Here is a 21,421-nt window from a genome sequence, read left to right as displayed (position 1 = left end):
CATCAACAGTGCTATCAAGCGGCACTTACTCAGCAATAACCTGCTCACGGGCGCTCAGATTGGGTTCCTCCAGGGTCACTCAGCTCCTGACCTCACTACAGCCTTGGTTCAAACATGGACAAAAGAGCTGAATGCCAGAGGTGAGGTGGGAGTGACTGCCCTTGACATCAAGGCAGCATTTGACCGAGTGTGTCATCAAGGAGCCCGAGCTAAACTAGAGTCAATGGCAATCAGGGGGGAAACTCTCCACTGGTTGGAGTCATACCCGGCACAAAGGAAGATGGTTGCGGTTGTTGGAGGTCAGTCACTTCAGCTCCAGGACATCAGTGAAAGAGTTACTCAGGGTAGTGTCCGAGGCCCCAACCATCTTCAGCTGCTTCATCATGACCTCCCTTCCATCATAAGGTCAGAAGTGGGGATGTTCGCTGATGACTGCACAATGTTCAGCATCATTCACGACTCCTCAGATAATGAAGCAGTCCGTGTCCAAATGCAGCAAGACCTGGACAATATCCACCCCCCATCCCTCTGGCTTCCCCCTCCCCCCCCCCCCCCCCCCCTTCACCATCCTCCATCTCCCCCCCGCCCCCCCTCAAAGTCCACCCTGCCAGTGTCTGGGCATCACTCTAGGGTGATGGGACTGTGTCCTCTGGGGGCTCTGGGGGCCAGAGGGTCCCGGCTCACTTGACGCCATGCCACCCTGTACCGGGGTCTGACTGTGAGGTGCGCCGTTGTCAGGTAGGTGGGCGGCGGGGGAGGTGGTGGCTGCCGTTGCCACTCCATAGGATGGCTCCGGGTTGGCACCCAGCGTCCCCTCCTCCCGGTCGGTGCCCATAGGACCCAGGGTTCACCACGGGACAGAGGGGCACCTAGATCGAGTTCCGGCTGCCCTTGCTTCATCTGGCTCTGCCAACCCTGGCGGCTCCCCAATGTCTGCCGCATGGTGCCAAAGCCCTCGATGTTCCTCAGTGACTCGGACATGGTCTGGATCGTCCCGGTAATGCCCACCTGTGACTGGGGGATGTCGCACAGCACCTCATCAAGGTCCACCTGATACTGGGTGATGTCCCCCAGCGACTGGGACATGCTGTTGAGGCACTTTACCATGGCTGTCACTGACTGCGCCACACCTTGGACACCTCCACTCATGCTGCCGATGTCATGCACCAGGCTTTCCACTGAGGTTGCCATCCTGGCAGTGTTGGCCTTGGTGCCACGCATTGCCGACGCTGCCATCTCCTGCGCCAGTCACCTCTGGGACTCCTTCAACTGCTGTGAACCTGCTGGAGGGGGTCGCTGATAACCCCCCTGTTATGGGAGAGGCGTTTTCAGAACCCCAAAATGTATCATGGAGTCCAACCAACCTCCCCCTTTAATGTTACTGTTGCTTTTCCGAGCACACGGCTTGTTCCCTAGGTGTGGGATTACAATTATGGACACCTGGGTTTTTAAACACAAAACAATGTTTATTCCATGAACTCAACTTAACCTCTTAAATAAACATTGGATCTCTTAACATCCCTTACTTCAAAGATAACCCCGAAAATATTACGACACTAAATAATCATTCAGTTATTCCTTTCAACATCCATGAGACTTAACACCTTTAAACAGAAACACATCAGGTTAAAGGCTTTACTATTATGAGTTTAAATAACCAAAATGATCCAGAGATAGTCTTTCATGGCAGAGATCACAGCAGATCCAGCTCACTGCAAACACAGACACACTCTTTTCCTCAAAACTAAACTGCAAAATGGCTGATCTAAAGCCCAGCTCCACCCACACTCTGACATTACTGCATTTCTTAAAGGGAACTCTCACATGACACCTACCCCAAGAAAAAAAAACCCATCAACTTCAAGATGGTTTCATTTTTCACTTTTGCACCATCCACTAAGAAATGTACACAGCAAATATATGTTTCTGTTTTTAAAAAAAAAAACAACGCATGCAAACAGGTATAATAATATAGTCCATTTTTCTTTGTTCTTCTTCCTCCAACTGAAATCCTTCTCGATTGACAGTCTCTTGGACCAAAATGTCTGCACAATCCATCCATTCCTCTACTCCTCAGCATTTCTCTTTAGAATCAGATACTTTAGTTCAATCTGACCACAGAGCCCCTTGCAATTCTCCAATACAGGAATATTGGTGATCACAGCTTTTAGGCAGTCAAATGCCTGTTGAAAGTCCGCTGTCCATTGAAATTTTTTAGGTTTCTTTAGCAAGTCCATCAGTGGAGCAATCACGCCACAAAACCTTTGCACAAATGTTCGATCAAATCCACTCATGCTAAGAAATCGCATTATTTCCCTTCGTCTTGAGGGTATCGGAAACTCCTCAAGGAAAGAGATTTGGGCTTCTCCAAATTCACTTTCGGCTAGGTTCATCGCCAAACCCGCCACCTGAAGTCGATCGAAGACCTCCATACGATGTTTTAAATGTTCTTTCCAAGTCTGGAAGTTGTAAATAAAAGCAGATTGTCCCACTTTCTCAATGCATTCCGTCAAACGTGGGATAGGGTAAGAGTCCGTTCTTGTAACTGCATCACCTTTCAATAATCCACACAGAACCGTTGGGTACCGTTTGGTTTAGGTACCATCACAATGGGTGAGCTCTATTGGCTGCAACCCACTTCAATTATGCCATTCTTCAGCATACTCTCAATATCTTTGTTAACCTGTGCCAATTTTAAAGGGTTAAGTCTATATGGATGTTGTTTGATAGGAACAGCATTTCCCACATCTACATCATGGATAGCCATTTTAGTATTTCCCAATTTATCTCTACCAACTTGTCCATGTGATATCAATAACTCTTTCAGGTCAGTTCGTTTTTCCTCTGGAAGGTAACAACAATTCATCCCAATTTTTAAGAACATCCTAATTTTCCAATTTAATTTGAGGTATGTCAAATTCACAGTCAACTGGATTTGGTTTGTCACTTTGAGTTAGAATCATTAAAACCTCCTTTTTCTCTCCTTCCCTTTCAAAGTACCTTTTAAGCATATTCACATGACACACTCGGTGAGTCTTCCTTCTATCTGGTGTTTTTACCAAATAATTCACCTCACTTAATTTCCTTTCAATCTGATACGGTCCACAAAACCTAGCTTTTAAAGGCTCCCCTACCAGTGGTAACAACACTAAAACTTTATCCCCACTGGCAAAACTACGAACTTTGGATTTCTTGTCCGCTACCCATTTCATCACATTTTGTGCAACTTTCAAATGTTTCCAGCCAATTTACCTGCTCTATTTAATCGTTCCCTAAAATTTGACACGTAATCCAATAGTGTAATTTCCAATTTCTCACCCACCAATTTTTCCTTAATCAATTTAAGTGGTCCTCTTACCTCATGACCAAAAATTAGTTCAAAAGGACTAAATTTGGTAGACTCATTAGGTGCATCCCTAATTGCAAACAATATGAATGGGATTCCTTTATCCCAATCCTCTGGATAATCTTGACGATACGCCCTCAACATTGTCTTTAATGTCTGATGCCACCTTTCTAACGCTCCCTGCGATTCTGGATGGTACGCAGTTGATTTAAATTGTTTTATTCCTAAGCTATCCATAACTTCTTTGAATAACTTTGAAGTAAAATGTGATCCTTGATCCGATTGAATTTCTGTGGGTAGTCCATATCTAGTAAAGAATTTAAGTAACTCCTCCACAATCCTTTTAACTGTAATATTACGTACTGGAATGGCCTCTGGAAAACTAGTAGACACATCCATTATAGTCAAAAGATATTGATTCCCACTTTTGGTTTTAGAAAGCGGTCCTACACAATCGATTAGGACCCTTGTAAAAGGTTCCTCAAATGCTGGAATGGGTATTAAGGGCGCTGGTTTTACCACTGCTTGAGGTTTCCCTATCACTTGACATGTGTGACATGATAGACAAAATTTAATTACATCTTTATGTAGTCCAGGCCAATAAAAATGTTTCTGGATTTTAGCTTGAGCTTTCTCACAAGAAAAAGACAATGTTGTCGAGGAGAATACTGAGATTCAGGCTATTAGACTAGAAGGGCTTGAGGTTCATAAGGAGGTGTTAGCAATTCTGGAAAGTGTGAAAATAGATAAGTCCCCTGGGCCGGATAGGATTTATCCTAGGATTCTCTGGGAAGCTAAGGAGGAGATTGCTGAGCCTTTGGCTTTGATCTTTAAGTCATCTTTGTCGACAGGAATACTGCCAGAAGACTGGAGGATAGCAAATGTTGTCCCCTTGTTCAAGAAGGGAAGTAGAGACAACCCCGGTAACTATAGACCAGTGAGCCTTACTTCTGCTGTGGGCAAAATCTTGGAAAGGTTTATAAGAGATAGGATGTATAATCATCTGGAAAGGAATAATTTGATTAAAGATCGTCAACACGGTTTTGTGAAGGGTAGGCCGTGCCTCACAAACCTTATTGAGTTCTTTGAGAAGGTGACCAAACAGGTGGATGAGGGTAAAGCAGTTGATGTGGTGTATATGTATTTCAGTAAAGCGTTTGATAAGGTTCCCCACGGTAGGCTACTGCAGAAAATACGGAGGCATCGGATTCAGGGTGATTTAGCAGTTTGGGTCAGAAATTGGCTAGCTGGAAGAAGACAAAGGGTGGTGGTTGATGGGAAATGTTCAGACTGGAGTCCAGTTACTAGTGGTGTACCACAAGGATCTGTTTTGGGGCCACTGCTGTTTGTCATTTTTATAAATCACCTGGAGGAGGGCGTAGAAGGATGGGTGAGTAAATTTGCAGCTGACACTGAAGTCGGTGGAGTTGTGGACAGTGCGGAAGGATGTTACAAGTTACAGAGGGACATAGATAAGCTGCAGCGCTGGGCTGAGAGGTGGCAAATGGAGTTTAATGCAGAAAAGTGTGAGGTGATTCATTTTGGAAGGAATAACAGGAAGACAGAGTACTGGGCTAATGGTAAGATTCTTGGCAGTGTGGATGAGCAGAGAGATCTCGGTGTCCATGTACATAGATCCCTGAAATTTGCCACCCAGGTTGAGAGGGTTGTTAAGAAGGCGTACGGTGTGTTAGCTTTTATTGGTGGAGGGATTGAGTTTCAGAGCCATGAGGTCATGTTGCAGCTGTACAAAACACTGGTGCATTTGGAGTATTGCGTGCAATTCTGGTCGCTGCATTATAGGAAGGATGTGGAAGCATTGGAAAGGGTGCAGAGGAGATTTACCAGAATGTTGCCTGGTATGGAGGGAAGATCTTATGAGGAAAGGCTGAGGGACTTGAGGCTGTTTTCGTTAGAGAGAAGAAGGTTAAGAAGTGACTTTATTGAGGCATACAAGATGATCAGAGGATTGGATAGGGTGGGCAGTGAGAGCCTTTTTCCTCGGATGGTGATGTCTAGCACGAGGGGACATAGCTTTAAATTGAGGGGAGATAGATATAGGACAGATGTCAGAGGTAGGTTCTTTACTCAGAGAGTAGTAAGGGCGTGGAACGCCCTGCCTGCAACAGTAGTGGACTCGCCAACACTAAGGGCATTCAAATGGTCATTGGATAGACATATGGACGATAAGGGAATAGTGTAGATGGGCTTTAGAGTGGTTTCACAGGTCGGCGCAACATCGAGGGCCGAAGGGCCTGTATTGCGCTGTAATGTTCTTTGTTCTATGTTCCTTATTCCCAAATGACCTCCCACTGGTACCTCATGTGCCACTCGCAACACCTCCTTTATATACCCTACCAGCAATACTACTTGATGAACTTCTGCCCACTTTTCATCCACCTGCATATGTACAGGTCTCCATTTTCTCATCAAGACATTACTTTTACGGTAATAACACTCTGGTATACTCTCAGATTCCTCTTCCGTATATGCTTTCTGATATATCTGTTTTATTTCTACATCTTTCTGTTGTAACTCTGCCAATTTTCCTGAGCTAAAAATATCCACCTCGTCCTCCACCTGTTCTTGTTCTTTTTCAACCATCTGATCTAAAATCATTTCTGATAATTGCACTTCAACTTCATCTTCAATCTTTGATTTCTCTTCTTGTCTTAATCTGTGACTTTGCGACCTTGTTACTACACAATCCGGAAAAATCCCAGGATATTCGTCCTTCAACACTTCAGTTGTCTGATTTTCCACTGGCTTATCAACCACAGTAGGCATCACTCCCACCTGCGATCCAGCAATATCATTACTCAAGATAAACTGTATTCCTGGACAAGATAGTTTATCTATTACTCCTACTACCACTTCACCACTCTTCACTGGACTTTCCAACCTTACCTTATATAATGGAACGCTACTCCTATCACCCTGAATTCCACATATCACCACCTTTTCTGGCAACATTCTTCCCAAACTCATAATTCCTCATCTCTTACCATTAAAGATTGACTAGCCCCTGTATCTCTTAAAATTGAGGGGCTGTTTAGCTCACTGGGCTAAATCGCTGGCTTTTAAAGCAGACCAAGGCAGGCCAGCAGCACGGTTCAATTCCCGTACCAGCCTCCCCGAACAGGCGCCGGAATGTGGTGACTTTGTGGTGAATGTGGCTTTTCACAGTAACTTCATTGAAGCCTACTCGTGACAATAAGCGATTTTCATTCATTTCAAATTGTGACTTCTTTACCTGCTCCTCCTGATACACATGAGTAAACTTTACCCACACAAGTAAATTCTTTAAAGACATCTGGCACCTTCTTAACAATTACCTCTTGAACAGTCGTTTACACCTCCTTCGTTTCCCTTGGGCTTTCCTTTACCACTCTAACAAATCCCACTGTCTTATCCTGTTTTACCACATCAGCCTTCCCAGTGCTTTTCTTCAACCACCAAAACTGTGACTTTACATGGCCTACTTTATTGCAGTGAAAACATTTGAAATTTTTCATCTCTTTTCCACCCACCTGGATTTCTTTTTAAATCTGAGGAACACTCTCTTTATTGTCTCCCATCAGATCACTTGAGTATTTCTCATGTCCCCAGTTTCTATCCCTCACCGGCTGAAACTGATGTCGGAAACCAATCTTTGATTTATGAACTAATTCATAATCATCTGCCATTTCTGCTGCTAATCTCGCAGTTTTAACCCTCTGTTCTTCCACATGAGTTCTCACTACATCAGGAATTGAATTTTTAAACTCCTCCAAAAGTATAATTTCTCTGAGAGCTTCATACGTTTGGTCTATTTTCAAAGCCCTTATGCACCTATCAAGTGTTTGAGCCTTTCAAACTCCATGTATGTTTGACCAAATTCTTTCCTTAAATTTCTAAACCTTTGACTGTAAGCTTCAGGCACTAGCTCATATGCACTTAAGATGGTTTTCTTCACCTCCTCATACGTTCCAGATACCTCCTCCGGTAGTGATGCAAACACTTCACCAGCTCTACCTACCAGCTTTGTTTGAATCAGTAACACCCACATGTCCTGTGGCCATTTCATTTGTTGAGCTACCTTCTCAAATTAAATGAAAAAGGCTTCCACTTCCTTCGCATCAAACCTTGGCAATGCTTGGACATATTTAAATAGATTCCCACCAAGCCTTCGACTGTGACACTCTTTCTCACTATCCTCATCACTATCATCCAACTGTACGTTTCCCTTTACGTCTGCCAATTTTAACTGACTGTCATGTTTCATGGCCATTTTCTGAAGTTCAAACTCCCTCTCTTTATCTTTTTCCCTGATCTGTATCTCCCTTTCTTTTTCTTTTTGTTCTGCTCGGGCTATTCTTTCTTTTCTCCTTTCTTCTCTCTCCTTTTCTTTTTCCTCTCTCCCTCTTTCTCTTTCTTTTTCCTCTCTCTCTCTCTTTCTCTTTCTTTTTCCTCTCTCTCACTCTCGTATTCCAGCCACTTTAATTCTTTTTGATGTTCCATTTGTTTAATTTGCAACTGAATTTTTGCCATTTCCAATGAGTCAAACTCTATCTGAGGCAACTTTAAATGCTCAACCACTGCCATAATTACCTCATCTTTTCGCATTTTGTCAGGTAATGTTAACTGCAATGTTTTTTCCCAGACCCAACAGTCTGTTTTTACTCTCTGAAAGTAAGGTATCACGTGTTATCGTGTCCACTCCCAAAAACGTCTGAGCCTCTGAAGGAGCCATTGTCCACAAACTAAAATACCACACCGGAAAAGCAACAATCCTTCACTGTCTTTAAGTTCACAAAAGCCAATCCAATAGATAGACTTTGATCCCCCTCGAGCCCCCAATTGTTATGGGCGAGCCATTTTCAGAACCCCAAAATGTATCATGGAGTCCAACCAACCTCTCCCTTTAATGGATTTGTTGCTTTTCCGAGCACACGGCTTGTTCCCTCGGTGTGGGATTACAATTATGGACACCTGGGTTTTTAAACACAAAACAATGTTTATTCCATGAACTCAACTTACCCTCTTAAATAAACATTGGATCTCTTAACATCCCTTACTTCAAAGATAACCCCGAAAATATTACAACACTAAATAATCATTCAGTTATTCCTTTCAACATCCAAGAGTCTTAACACCTTTAAACAGAAACACATCAGGTTAAAGGCTTTACTATTATGAGTTTAAATCACCATTCATGGCAGAGATCACAGCAGATCCAGCTCACTGCAAACACAGACACACTCCCAAGCTCTTTTCCTCAAAACTAAACTGCAAAATGGCTGATCTAAAGCCCAGCTCCACCCACACTCTGACATCACTGCATTTCTTAAAGGTACATTGCGTAAACATCCATTTCTTAAAGGCGCTCTCACATGACACCCCCCAGATCCGCACCCTATCCCCTCCGGGTAAACCTGCTCCAGAGGCTCAGCATCTGACTGGCACCCAGCTGGGTCCTAAGAGCCAGCAGACTTCCCACTGCTGCCTCCCCTGGGCGTTCCTGCCTCCACCCGATGTGCATCAGCAGCTGTGTGGTGCTCACCAGATGGTGCCTCAGAAGCCTGACCAATACTGACGCCCACCGAGGTGCGTGTCTCTGTATTAGTGGAGGGCGAGGGTGACAGCCATGGCACGATAACGGTGGTATCCTCAGAGCTCTCCTCCAAGGTGTTCTCTTGGGAGGTGGGGGGGGGGGGGGGGGGGAGTATGGGGTTGTGGGGGGGGGGGTGCGAAGGGTCGGTGGGGGGATCAGGTGGGCCCGGTGGAGGTCGTTGGCCTTCTTACGGCACTGGGTGCCGGTCCTCCTGGTGACCCTCCCCGAGCTGACCGCCACTTCCTCCCAGGGGCACTGGCTGCCCTGCGGCTAACCCTCCGAGACCCTCGGAGGGGGGCCTCCCATCTGGCCTCTCCCACTTCCAGTAGTCTGCCCAGGTCGGCATCGCCGAATCGTGGGGCTGGACATCTCGGCCGCGACATGGCTGTGAGCTGAGTGGGGTTGGCTGTTCGGGGTGGGAGGGGGAGAGGGGGTTTAAGTGCCGCCCTCCCTTATTAGCGGGGGAGGGGGGCGAGGGCAGTCCCGGCGAATTAGCCGGCGGGATCATGAGTTGCAGCAAGCTGCCCGTGCGGCCTAGTGAAGTGGGCCAATTAATTTGATCGCGGTGACGGCCTTGTTGGGCAGAGCATCAGGAAGCTCACGGCAGTTCCCGCTCATTGGAAACATTTTTGGCTAAATCGTACTCCGTTCCGAGGAAATCAGCAAACCAGTTAATGAGCAGGAACGGGCATTCGAGGAGCGTGTGTTTCTGTCAGGGACAAAACCCACACGTCCACTTTATTGTAATATATTCACAAAGCATTTCTCCTTCACAACAGGGACCTGTCATGTTGGGGAGCTGGTCACTCGCCCACCAATCCCCTATCCCGCCTACAGGGGTGACCAGTCTTCCAATGATTCACAACCTCCGCAAGAAGGTGCCAGGGGGTCCAGTGAAACATTTCTGAATTGAGATTGCTGGATTTGTGTGAGGCAAGGGTATGCGGGGATATTGAATCGATGAAGGTCAATGGGGTTTGGAGACAGATCTTTCCATGCGACGCCACGGCAGTCGAACAACCACACGAGACGCAGGAATATAAAATAAGGACGGCCATCGAGCCCTACGAGCTTGTCCTAGCGTTCAGCTAGATCAGGCTGATCTGTAACATTGCCCCTGCCCCCCCCCCCCCCCACCCCCCCCACCCCCACCCCCACCCCACGGCATGTACTGCAGCTGCGAAGGCCGCCCACCATTGGCTGTAGGTGAGATCTTCCTGTCCACCACTGTCAGCTGCTTTTGGGCCCTCTTTCCTGATATTGGGGGAGTTCAGGTTCCCGTACCAGCCTCCCCGAACAGGCGCCGGAATGTGGCGACTAGGGGCTTTTCACAGCAACTTCATTTGAAGCCTACTTGTGACAATAAGCGATTGTCATTTTAATTTTTTCATTTCGTTTCAGGGGCAAAATTCTCCGGTATCGGCGCGATGTCCGCCGACCGGCGCCAAAAACGGCGCTAATCAGTCCGGCATCGCGTCGCCCCAAAGGTGCGGAATCCTCCGCATCTTGGGGGGCCGAGCCCTCACCTTGAGGGGCTAGGCCCGCCCCGGACTGATTTCCGCCCCACCAGCTGGCGCGGAAATGACATCTCCGGGCGGCGCATGCGCGGGAGCGTTAGCGGCCCCTCACGGCATCCCTGCGCATCCACAGTGGAGGGAGTCCCTTCCGCCTCCGCCATGGTGGAGACCGTGGCGAAGGCGGAAGGAAAAGAGTGCCCCCACGGCACACGCCCGCCCGCGGATCGGTGGGCCCCGATCGCGGGCCAGGCCACCGTGGGGGCACCCCCCGGGGCCAGATCGCCCCGTGCCCCCCCCAGGACCCCGGAGCCCGCCCGCGCCGCCTTGTCCCGCCGGTAAGAGAGGTGGTTGCATCTACGCTGGCGGGACAGGCATTCTAGCGGCGGGACTTCGGCCCATCCGGGCCGGAGAATCGCGGGTGGAGGGGCGCCAACCGGCGCGGCGCGATTCCCGCCCCCCGCCGAATCTCCGGTGCCGGAGAATTCGGCAACCGGTGGGGGCGGGATTCACGCCTGCCCCCGGCGATTCTCCGACCCGGCGGGGGGGGGGGTCGGAGAATCTCGCCCCAGGTCTTCACGGCTCTTTGTGTGAAGGAGTGCTGCCTGATATCAGACCATGATGGCTCAGTTCTAATGTTGAGGTCGCGCCTTCTCGTTTTAGACTTGTTTAGAAATGTAACATCAACACATCAGGGCCCAACATAAGGGGAACAGCAACAAGTGACTCATTCTTGGCACAGGGTTACCAGCGCTGATGGCTTTCTGCCAACCCATCACAGGGAGCAAAGCAATGTCATGTGGAGAGGGAATAAGGCCAATTGAGAACATAAGAAATATGAGAAGGCCCCTCAAGCCTGCTCTGCCACTCAATAAGATCACGCCTGACCTGGTTGTGGTCTGAACCCCCCCCGAATAACGCATGTCTCCCTTGTCTGTCAAACATCTGTCTAACTCAGCCTTGAATATATTCAACGACCCAGCCTCCACTGCTCTCTGTGGATGAGGGAGGAGAGGATTCCAAAGGTCAACTACCCTCCGAGAGAGGAACTCCCTCCTCAACTCTGCCTGGTTCTGGGCTTGACAAATCGTGACACCCCAAGTGACGGACACACTGCAAAGCTTTTATACATACACAGCACAAGGTCTCCTGGAATCCCCCCCGCCGCCAAAAAAAAGGAGGCCAGAAATAAATTCAACAAGGAATTCGGGAGAAACATCAGAGAGTGGTGAGGACAGGGGTGGTACGGTGGCTCAGTGGTTAGCACTGCTGCCTCACGGCGCCGAGGACCCAGGTTCGAGCCCATCTCTGGGTCACTGTCCCTGTGGAGTTTGCCCATTCTCCCCGTGTCTGCGTGGGTCTCACCCCCACAACCGAAAGATGTGCAGGATAAGGTGGACTGGCCACGCTAAATCGCCCCTTAATTGGGGAAAAAAAGAATTGGGTACTCTAAATTCATTTTAAAAAAAGAGTGGCGAGGATTTGGATATGGCTGCCACGTGGGGTAGTCGAGGGGAAATAGTTTGCCTCCATGAAGAGGTAACTGGACAAAGGAATAGAAGGATGTATCAATATGGTTAGAGTAAGAAGAGTGGGGGGGGGAGATTTGTATGGACCCCAATCACCAATGACCTCTTTCTCTGCTGTACAATTTGGTGTACGGTTGGCCATTCGGTAGAGAAAGCAAGTAGCAGATGAATTTAAAACAACTTCAGGGACAGTACATTATTTCTGGACATCCTCTGCTGAACATTAGAAGGACAGGAACAGCTGACAGCTCAGCTGCCGGTGACAAGGCGAGCTCTCGGCAAGAACAACCTGGAACATCATTAACCAGGCCTGAACCAGGGGAAGACTTCAAAGGGGAATTTTGTCGAGTCAAAGTCCTGTGGAGCAATCCAGTGAGCCCCGCTCCTCAGCTCCGACCCCTTAGTCTCGCACATCTGTTTCCCTCAGCTGCCCATCCAATTTCATTTTGAAACCACTGACTGTCTCAGCTGCCGTCACTCGTCCAGCTCCAGCTCATTCCCAGTCACTGCGTTACAAAGATATTCCTCACCTTTCCCCGATATCTACAGTATAGAATTCCCACAGTGCAGAAGGAGCCTATTCGGCCCATCGAGTCTGCACCGACCCTCTGAAAGAGCCCCCTACCCAGGTCCACTCCCCCCCCCACTAACCCCATCTAACCTTTTTGACACTGAGGGGCAATGTATCATGGCCAATCCACCTAACCTGCACACCTTGGGACTGTGGGAGGAAACCGGAGCACCCGGAGGAAACCCACGCACACACGGGGAGAACGTGCAGACTCCGCACAGACAGTGACCCAAGGCTGGAATTGAACCCGGGTCCCTGGCGCTGTGAGGCAGCAGTGCTAACCACTGTGCCCCCCTCACTGACCCAAACCTATGTCCCCCTAGTCCTTGCACGATCACCTAACTGGAAGAGTTTGTCCACTTTAACTAAGCCTGTCAAAATCTTGTGCCTGCGCCAAATATCCCCTCAATCTCCTTTTCTCCAAGGAGAACAATCCCATCCTTTCTGACCTAACCTTGGAATGAATCTCTGGAACCATTCTGGTGAATCTGCCCACACCCTACCAGGGACCTTCACATCTTTGCTAAATTGACGTGACCCCTAGAACTGGACACAACGCCCAATCAGAGCTTTATAAAGTTTCAGCGCAACCTCCCTGCTTTTGTGTTCAATGCCTCTATGTATGAAAGCCAAGATCCTACACGCTTTGATTCTAAACGCTTTCCAAGATGGATGCGCATGCACCCCCAGGTCGCCCTGTGACATTCTTTAGAATTGTACCATGTTGCCTCTCCCTGACCCTTCTGTCAAAGTGCAAGACCTCACACTGCTCTGCACTAAATTCCACCTGCCACCTGTCTGCCCAGTTCTGCGAGTCTGTCATTGTCCTGTTCGGTATCATCCTCACTATTTGCGGGCAGCGTGGTAGCACAAGTGGATATCACTGTGGCTTCACAGCGCCAGGGTCCCAGGTTCAATTCCCCGCTGGGTCACTGTGTGCGTGGAGTCTGCATGTTCTCCCCGTGTCTGCGTGGGTTTCCTCCGGGTGCTCTGGCTTCCTCCCACAGATGTGCAGGTTAGGTCGATTGGCCATGATAAATTACCCTTCGTGACCAAAAAGGTTAGGAGGGGTTATTGGGTTACAGGGATAGGGTGGAAGTGAGGGCTTAAGTGGGTCGGTGCAGACTCGATGGGCCGAATGGCCTCCTTCTGCACTGTATGTTCTATGATCTATGTTCTACTTGCCACTCCTCAAGTTTGGTATCAAAGCAAATTTTGAAATGCTATCTCTTATTCCAAGATCCTTGTAGCAAAACAAAGAAGTGGTCCCAGCACTGATCCCTGGGGAACACCACTGTTTACCACCCTCCAATCCGGAAAACAACCATTGACCCGGGCTCGCTGCTCCCTACCTTTTAGCCAATTTTAATCCAATTACACACTGACCCTCATTCCAAAAACTTCCGTTTTCTTAACCAGCATTTTCTTTGGTACTTTGTCAAAAGCTTTCTTAAAATCTACATGGACACCATCTACCACATTCCCTTCATCTAACTTCTCTATTACTGAATCAAAAAGTTCAATTAGTTTAGTCAAGTATGATCTGCCGTTCACAAATCTCTACTGCCTCTCCTTAATCAACTCTAACCTCTCCCAGTGCCTGTTGCTTTTTACTCTGATAGAGATTCCAAACCCTTACCCACCATTGACGTTAACCTGAGACGCTGTAGCCACTGGGACTGTCCTCACATGCTCTCTTGAATAAGGGTGTCACATTTACCACTCTCCAATCCTTGGACACCTCCCCCATTTCTGGGGACGATCGAAAGATTAAGACGAGGCCTTCCTTGAGTAGCCATGGCTGCGAGCCATCCGCACCGGGTGACCTGTCCACCTCACCATTATCAGCCTTTTGAATTTTCACACTATCCATTAACCCTCTATCTCCACTTCCACTGTTGTTTCATCAGGTTCCTTTTCCTCAGTAAACACCAAATATAAAGAACTTATTAAGTATTCGCCTTGCGCTCGTCTCTAAGCGTGGACCTCTTTTTCCCTAATAAGTAAGGTAAAGTCCCCGCAGTCCCAGATGACCAGAGGCTGTTTTCCCCTTTGAAGAGCTGACTGGTGGTGATTTAACCTGAGGGTCACCACACCTCAGGCGAGGGCAAGGTTGAGAAGGCGGGGCCCTCATGAACAACCTCAGCCGGTACGGGGATTGAACTCACTCTGTTGGCCTCGCTCCACATCATGAACCAGCTGTGCATAGATCTCTGCTGGCCCGCCGTAGTCAACTCTAACCTCTCCAAGTGCCTGTTGCTTTTTACCCCGATCGAGATTCCTAACCCATTCCATAGATCCCTCAAAGTTGCCACCCAGGTTGATAGGGTTGTTAAGAAGGCGTATGGTGTGCTGGCTTTCATTAACAGGGGGATTGAGTTTAAGAGCCGTGAGGTTTTGCTGCAGCTTTATAAAACCCTAGTTAGACCACACTTGGAATATTGTGTCCAGTTCTGGTCGCCTCATTATTGGAAGGATGTGGATGCTTTGGAGAGGGTGCAGAGGAGATTTACCAGGATGCTGCCTGGACTGGAGGGCATGTCTTATGAAGAAAGGTTGAGGGAGCTAGGGCTTGTCTCACTGGAGCGAAGAAGGCAGAGAGGTGACTTGATAGAGATGTACAAGGTGATGAGAGGCATGGGGCGTGATTCTCCGACCCCCCACCGATCCGCAGCCGGGCCTGTGCCGTGGGGGCACACTTTTCCCTTCGCCCCAGCCACAGTCTTCACCATGGCCAACGCAGAAGAGACATCCCCCCCCCCCCGCCACCCCGCGCATGCGCGGGGATGACGTCAGCAGCCGCTGACGCTCCAGCGCATGCGCGGACTTCCGCCGCCCGCCGGAATCCTTTCGGCCCCGTCTGGCGTGGCGCCAACCACTCCGGCGCGGGGCTAGCCCCTCAAGGTGAGGGCTTGGCCCCTAAAGGTGCGGATTTCTCCGCACCTTAGGGGCGGCCCGATGCCGGAGTGGTTCACGCCAATCCATCCCGCCGGGACCCCCCGCCCCGCCGGGTAGGGGAGAATCCCGCCCATGGATAGAGTGGACAGCCAGAGACTTTTCCCCAGGTGGAAATGGCTGTCACGAGGGGAGATAATTTTAAGGTGATTGGAGGAAGGTATAGGGGAGATGTCAGAGGTTCTTTACACAGAGAGTGGTGGGTGTGTGGAATGCACTGCCAGCAGAGGGGGTGGAGTCAGAGTCATTCGGGACATTTAAGCGACTCTTAGACAGGCACATGGACAGCAGTAAATTGAGGCTACTGCAGAAAATACGGAAGCATGGGATTCAGGGTGATTTAGCAGTTTGGATCAGAAATTGGCTAGCTGGAAGAAGACAAAGGGTGGTGGTTGATGGGAAGTGTTCAGACTGGAGTCCAGTTACTAGTGGTGTACCACAAGGATCTGTTTTGGGGCCACTGCTGTTTGTCATTTTTATAAATCACCTGGAGGAGGGCGTAGAAGGATGGGTGAGTAAATTTGCAGATGACACTGAAGTCGGTGGAGTTGTGGACAGTGCGGAAGGATGTTACAAGTTACAAAGGGACATAGATAAGCTGCAGCGCTGGGCTGAGAGGTAGCAAATGGAGTTTAATGCAGAAAAGTGTGAGGTGATTCATTTTGGAAGGAATAACAGGAAGACAAGAGTACTGGGCTAATGGTAAGATTCTTGGCAGTGTGGATGAGCAGAGGGATCTCGGTGTCCATGTACATAGATCCCTGAAAGTTGCCACCCAGGTTGAGAGGGTTGTTAAGAAGGCGTACGGTGTGTTAGCTTTTATTGGTAGAGGGATTGAGTTTCGGAGCCATGAGGTCATGTTGCAGCTGTACAAAACTCTGGTGCTGCCGCATTTGGAGTATTGCGTGCAATTCTGGTCGCCGCATTATAGGAAGGATGTGGAAGCATTGGAAAGGGTGCAGAGGAGATTTACCAGAATGTTGCCTGGTATGGAGGGAAGATCTTATGAGGAAAGGCTGAGGGACTTGAGGCTGTTTTCGTTAGAGAGAAGAAGGTTAAGAGGTGACTTAATTGAGGCATACAAGATGATCAGAGGATTGGATAGGGTGCACAGTGAGAGCCTTTTTCCTCGGATGGTGATGTCTAGCATGAGGGGACATAGCTTTAAATTGAGGGGAGATAGATATAGGACAGATGTCAGAGGTAGGTTCTTTACTCAGAGAGTAGTAAGGGCGTGGAATGCCCTGCCTGCAACAGTAGTGGACTCGCCAACACGAAGGGCATTCAAATGGTCATTGGATAGACATATGGACGATAAGGGAATAGTGTAGATGGGCTTTAGAGTGGTTTCACAGGTCGGCGCAACATCGAGGGCCGAAGGGCCTGTACTGCGCTATAATGTTCAATGTTCAGCCAACTGAGCTAAGCTGGACCTAACATGACACAATCCACTTCTGAATATACAAACATACAGATTAGGAAGAGGAGGCTATTCGGCCCTTCGAGCTTTCCCAGCCCTTCGTTAAGATCATGGCTGATCTGATTGTACCCTCAACTCCCAAATCCTACCTGTCCCCGATAACCTCTTGTGAATCAAGCATCTACCTCGCTCTGCCTTAAACATATTGAAATACTCTGCTTCCATTGGCTTTTGAGAAATGGACAGAGTGGATAGTCAGAAGGTTTTTCCCAGGGTGGAAGAGTCAAGTACTAGAGGACAGAGGTTTAAGGTGCGAGGGGCAAAGTTTTGAGGAGATGTGCGAGAGACGTTTTTTACACAGAGGGTAGTGGGTGTCTGGAACTCGCTGCTGGAGGAGGTGGTGGAAGCAGGGACGATAGTGACATTTAAGGGGCATCTTGACAAATACATGAATAGGATGGGAATAGAGGGATTCGGACCCAGGAAGTGTAGAAGGTTTTAGGTTAGACGGGCAGCATGGTCGGCACGGGCTTGGAGGGCCGAAGGGCCTGTTCCTGTGCTGTACTTTTCTTTGTTATTTCTTTGAATACCAAAGACTCACAATCCTCTGAAAGAACAAAGTTCTCCTTTTCTCATTCTTAAATGAGCAACCCCTCATTTTAAAACTGAGACCCCGAGTTCGAGGTTCATTAAATGGTTTCTAGATGGAGACAGATATATTTCTAATTTTAAAAACGGGTTAAAGGGATAAGGGGAACAGGCGGGGAGGTGGATTAAGAGACCAGGAAGAGATCAGCCAGGACCTGATTGAATGGCTGAGCAGCCTCGGAGGCCTGGATTGTCAACTTCTGCTCCACATTCCATGTTCCTATAATAGCACATAATCGACCAACCCCCCACCCAGTGCAATACTGAGGAAGTGCTGCCCTATTGGAGGCACTGTCTTCTGAACGAGATGTTAAGCCAAGGTCCTGTCTTCCCTCCTCCGCTGGAGGTCAAAGATCCCGTGGCCACAGTTGGAAGAAGGGCAGGGAGGTTACCCCAATGTCCCAGCCGATATTTACCCATTCAAACAACTTCACTGAAACAGACCTGCAAAGCAGTCGCCCAGTCTGCGTTTGGCCTCCCAATGTAGAGGATTGTGAAGAGCGAATACAGTGTGCCAAATAGAAAGAAAGCTCAAGTAAGTCACCTTCACTTGGGAGGAATGTTTGAGGTCTTTGATGATGAGAAGAGATGAGGCAAGAGAGCAGGTGCTGCGTCTGCCCTGGCATCGAAACATGCTGAAGGAGAGAGACATTGGTGCATCTGGATGTGGGACCTGGGTGTGGCATCTGGGTGTGGGATCTGGGTGTGGGATCTGGGTGTGGGATCTGGGTGTGGGATCTGGGTGTGGGATCTGGGTGTGGGACCTGGGTGTGGGACCTGGGTGTGGGACCTGGGTGTGGGACCTGGGTGTGGGACCTGGGTGTGGGATCTGGGTGTGGGATCTGGGTGTGGGATCTGGCTGTGGGATCTGGGTGTCGGATCTGGCTGTGGGATCTGGCTGTGGGATCTGGCTGTGGGACCTGGGTGTGGGACCTGGGTGTGGGACCTGGGTGTGGGACCTGGGTGTGGGACCTGGGTGTGGGACCTGGGTGTGGGACCTGGGTGTGGGACCTGGGTGTGGGACCTGGGTGTGGGACCTGGGTGTGGGACCTGGGTGTGGGACCTGGGTGTGGGACCTGGGTGTGGGACCTGGGTGTGGGACCTGGGTGTGGGACCTGGGTGTGGGACCTGGGTGTGGGACCTGGGTGTGGGACCTGGGTGTGGGATCTGGGTGCGGGATCTGGGTGCGGGATCTGGGTGCGGGATCTGGGTGCGGGATCTGGGTGCGGGATCTGGGTGCGGGATCTGGGTGCGGGATCTGGATGTGGGATCTGGCTGTGGGATCCGGGTGTGGGACCTGGGTGTGGGACTTGGGTGTGGGACTTGGGTGTCGGACCTGGGTGTGGGACCTGGGTGTGGGATCTGGATGTGGGACCTGGGTGTGGGATCTGGATGTGGTATCTGGGTGTCGGATCTGGCTGTGGGATCTGGCTGTGGGGCCTGGGTGTGGGACCTGGGTGTGGGACCTGGATGTGGTATCTGGGTGTCGGATCTGGCTGTGGGATCTGGATGTGGTATCTGGGTGTCGGATCTGGCTGTGGGATCTGGCTGTGGGACCTGGGTGTGGGACCTGGGTGTGGGACCTGGATGTGGTATCTGGGTGTCGGATCTGGCTGTGGGATCTGGCTGTGGGACCTGGGTGTGGGACCTGGGTGTGGGACCTGGGTGTGGGACCTGGGTGTGGGACCTGGGTGTGGGACCTGGGTGTGGGACCTGGGTGTGGGACCTGGGTGTGGGACCTGGGTGTGGGACCTGGGTGTGGGACCTGGGTGTGGGACCTGGGTGTGGGACCTGGGTGTGGGACCTGGGTGTGGGATCTGGATGTGGGACCTGGGTGTGGGATCTGGATGTGGGATCTGGATGTGGTATCTGGGTGTCGGATCTGGCTGTGGGATCTGGCTGTGGGACCTGGGTGTGGGACCTGGGTGTGGGACCTGGGTGTGGGACCTGGATGTGGTATCTGGGTGTCGGATCTGGCTGTGGGATCTGGCTGTGGGACCTGGGTGTGGGACCTGGGTGTGGGACCTGGGTGTGGGACCTGGGTGTGGGACCTGGGTGTGGGACCTGGGTGTGGGACCTGGGTGTGGGACCTGGGTGTGGGACCTGGGTGTGGGACCTGGGTGTGGGACCTGGGTGTGGGACCTGGGTGTGGGACCTGGGTGTGGGACCTGGGTGTGGGACCTGGGTGTGGGACCTGGGTGCGGGATCTGGGTGCGGGATCTGGGTGCGGGATCTGGGTGCGGGATCTGGGTGCGGGATCTGGGTGCGGGATCTGGGTGCGGGATCTGGGTGCGGGATCTGGATGCGGGATCTGGATGCGGGATCTGGATGTGGGATCTGGCTGTGGGACCTGGGTGTGGGATCCGGGTGTGGGACCTGGGTGTGGGACTTGGGTGTGGGACTTGGGTGTGGGACCTGGGTGTGGGACCTGGGTGTGGGACCTGGGTGTGGGACCTGGGTGTGGGACCTGGGTGTGGGACCTGGGTGTGGGACCTGGGTGTGGGACCTGGGTGTGGGACCTGGGTGTGGGACCTGGGTGTGGGACCTGGGTGTGGGACCTGGGTGTGGGACCTGGGTGTGGGACCTGGGTGTGGGACCTGGGTGTGGGACCTGGGTGTGGGACCTGGGTGTGGGACCTGGGTGTGGGACCTGGGTGTGGGATCTGGGTGCGGGATCTGGATGTGGGATCTGGCTGTGGGACCTGGGTGTGGGATCCGGGTGTGGGACCTGGGTGTGGGACCTGGGTGTGGGACTTGGGTGTCGGACCTGGGTGTGGGACCTGGATGTGGGACCTGGGTGTGGGATCTGGGTGTGGGATCTGGGTGTAGGATCTGGGTGTGGGATCTGGGTGTGGGATCTGGATGTGGGATCTGGCTGTGGGATCTGGCTGTGGGATCTGGATGTGGGAACTAACAGTGGGACCTGGGTTGGGATCTGGGTGTGGGATCTGGGTGTGGGGTCTGGGTGTGGGGTCTGGGTGTGGGATCTGGCTGTGGGATCTGGCTGTGGGATCTGGCTGTGGGATCTGGCTGTGGGATCTGGCTGTGGGATCTGGCTGTGGGATCTGGCTGTGGGACCTGGGTGTGGGACCTGGGTGTGGGACCTGGGTGTGGGACCTGGGTGTGGGACTTGGGTGTGGGACCCGGGTGTGGGACCCGGGTGTGGGATCCGGGTGTGGGGACCGGGTGTGGGATCTGGCTGTGGGATCTGGCTGTGGGATCTGGCTGTGGGATCTGGCTGTGGGATCTGGCTGTGGGATCTGGCTGTGGGATCTGGCTGTGGGATCTGGCTGTGGGACCTGGGTGTGGGACCTGGGTGTGGGACCTGGGTGTGGGACCTGGGTGTGGGACCTGGGTGTGGGATCTGGGTGTGGGGTCTGGGTGTGGGATCTGGATGTGGGATCTGGATGTGGGATCTGGCTGTGGGATATGGCTGTGGGACCTGGGCGTGGGATCTGGGTGTGGGATCTGGCTGTGGGATCTGGCTGTGGGACCTGTCTGTGGAATCTGGCTGTGGAATCTGGATGTGGGATCTGGATGTGGGATCTGGCTGTGGGATCAATATGTGGGACCTGGATGTGGGATCTGGATGTGGGAGCTGGGTGTGGGATCTGGATGTGGGATCTGGATGTGGGACCTGGCTGTGGGACCTGGCTGTGGGACCTGGCTGTGGGACCTGGCTGTGGGACCTGGCTGTGGGATCTGGGTGTGGGATCTGGGTGTGGGATCTGGATGTTGGATCTGGGTGTGGGATCTATATGTGGGATCTGGACGTGGGACCTGGGTGTGGGATCTGGATGTGTGATCTGGGTGTGGGATCTGGGTGTGGGATCTATATGTGGGACC

General features: G+C 51.0%; 1 protein-coding gene across 2 annotated transcripts in view; it reads right to left on the bottom strand.

Annotated features, from left to right (window-relative positions):
- The window catches only part of LOC140402480 (synaptosomal-associated protein 25-like), a 404,508-nt gene that overhangs the window by 276,282 nt on the left and 106,805 nt on the right, over positions 1–21,421 (bottom strand). The gene's annotated exons all lie outside the window — the stretch shown is intronic.

Source organism: Scyliorhinus torazame, chromosome 25 (genome assembly GCF_047496885.1).
Source record: "Scyliorhinus torazame isolate Kashiwa2021f chromosome 25, sScyTor2.1, whole genome shotgun sequence".
NCBI lineage: Eukaryota > Metazoa > Chordata > Chondrichthyes > Carcharhiniformes > Scyliorhinidae > Scyliorhinus > Scyliorhinus torazame.
This window is presented reverse-complemented; position numbering and strand designations above follow the sequence as displayed.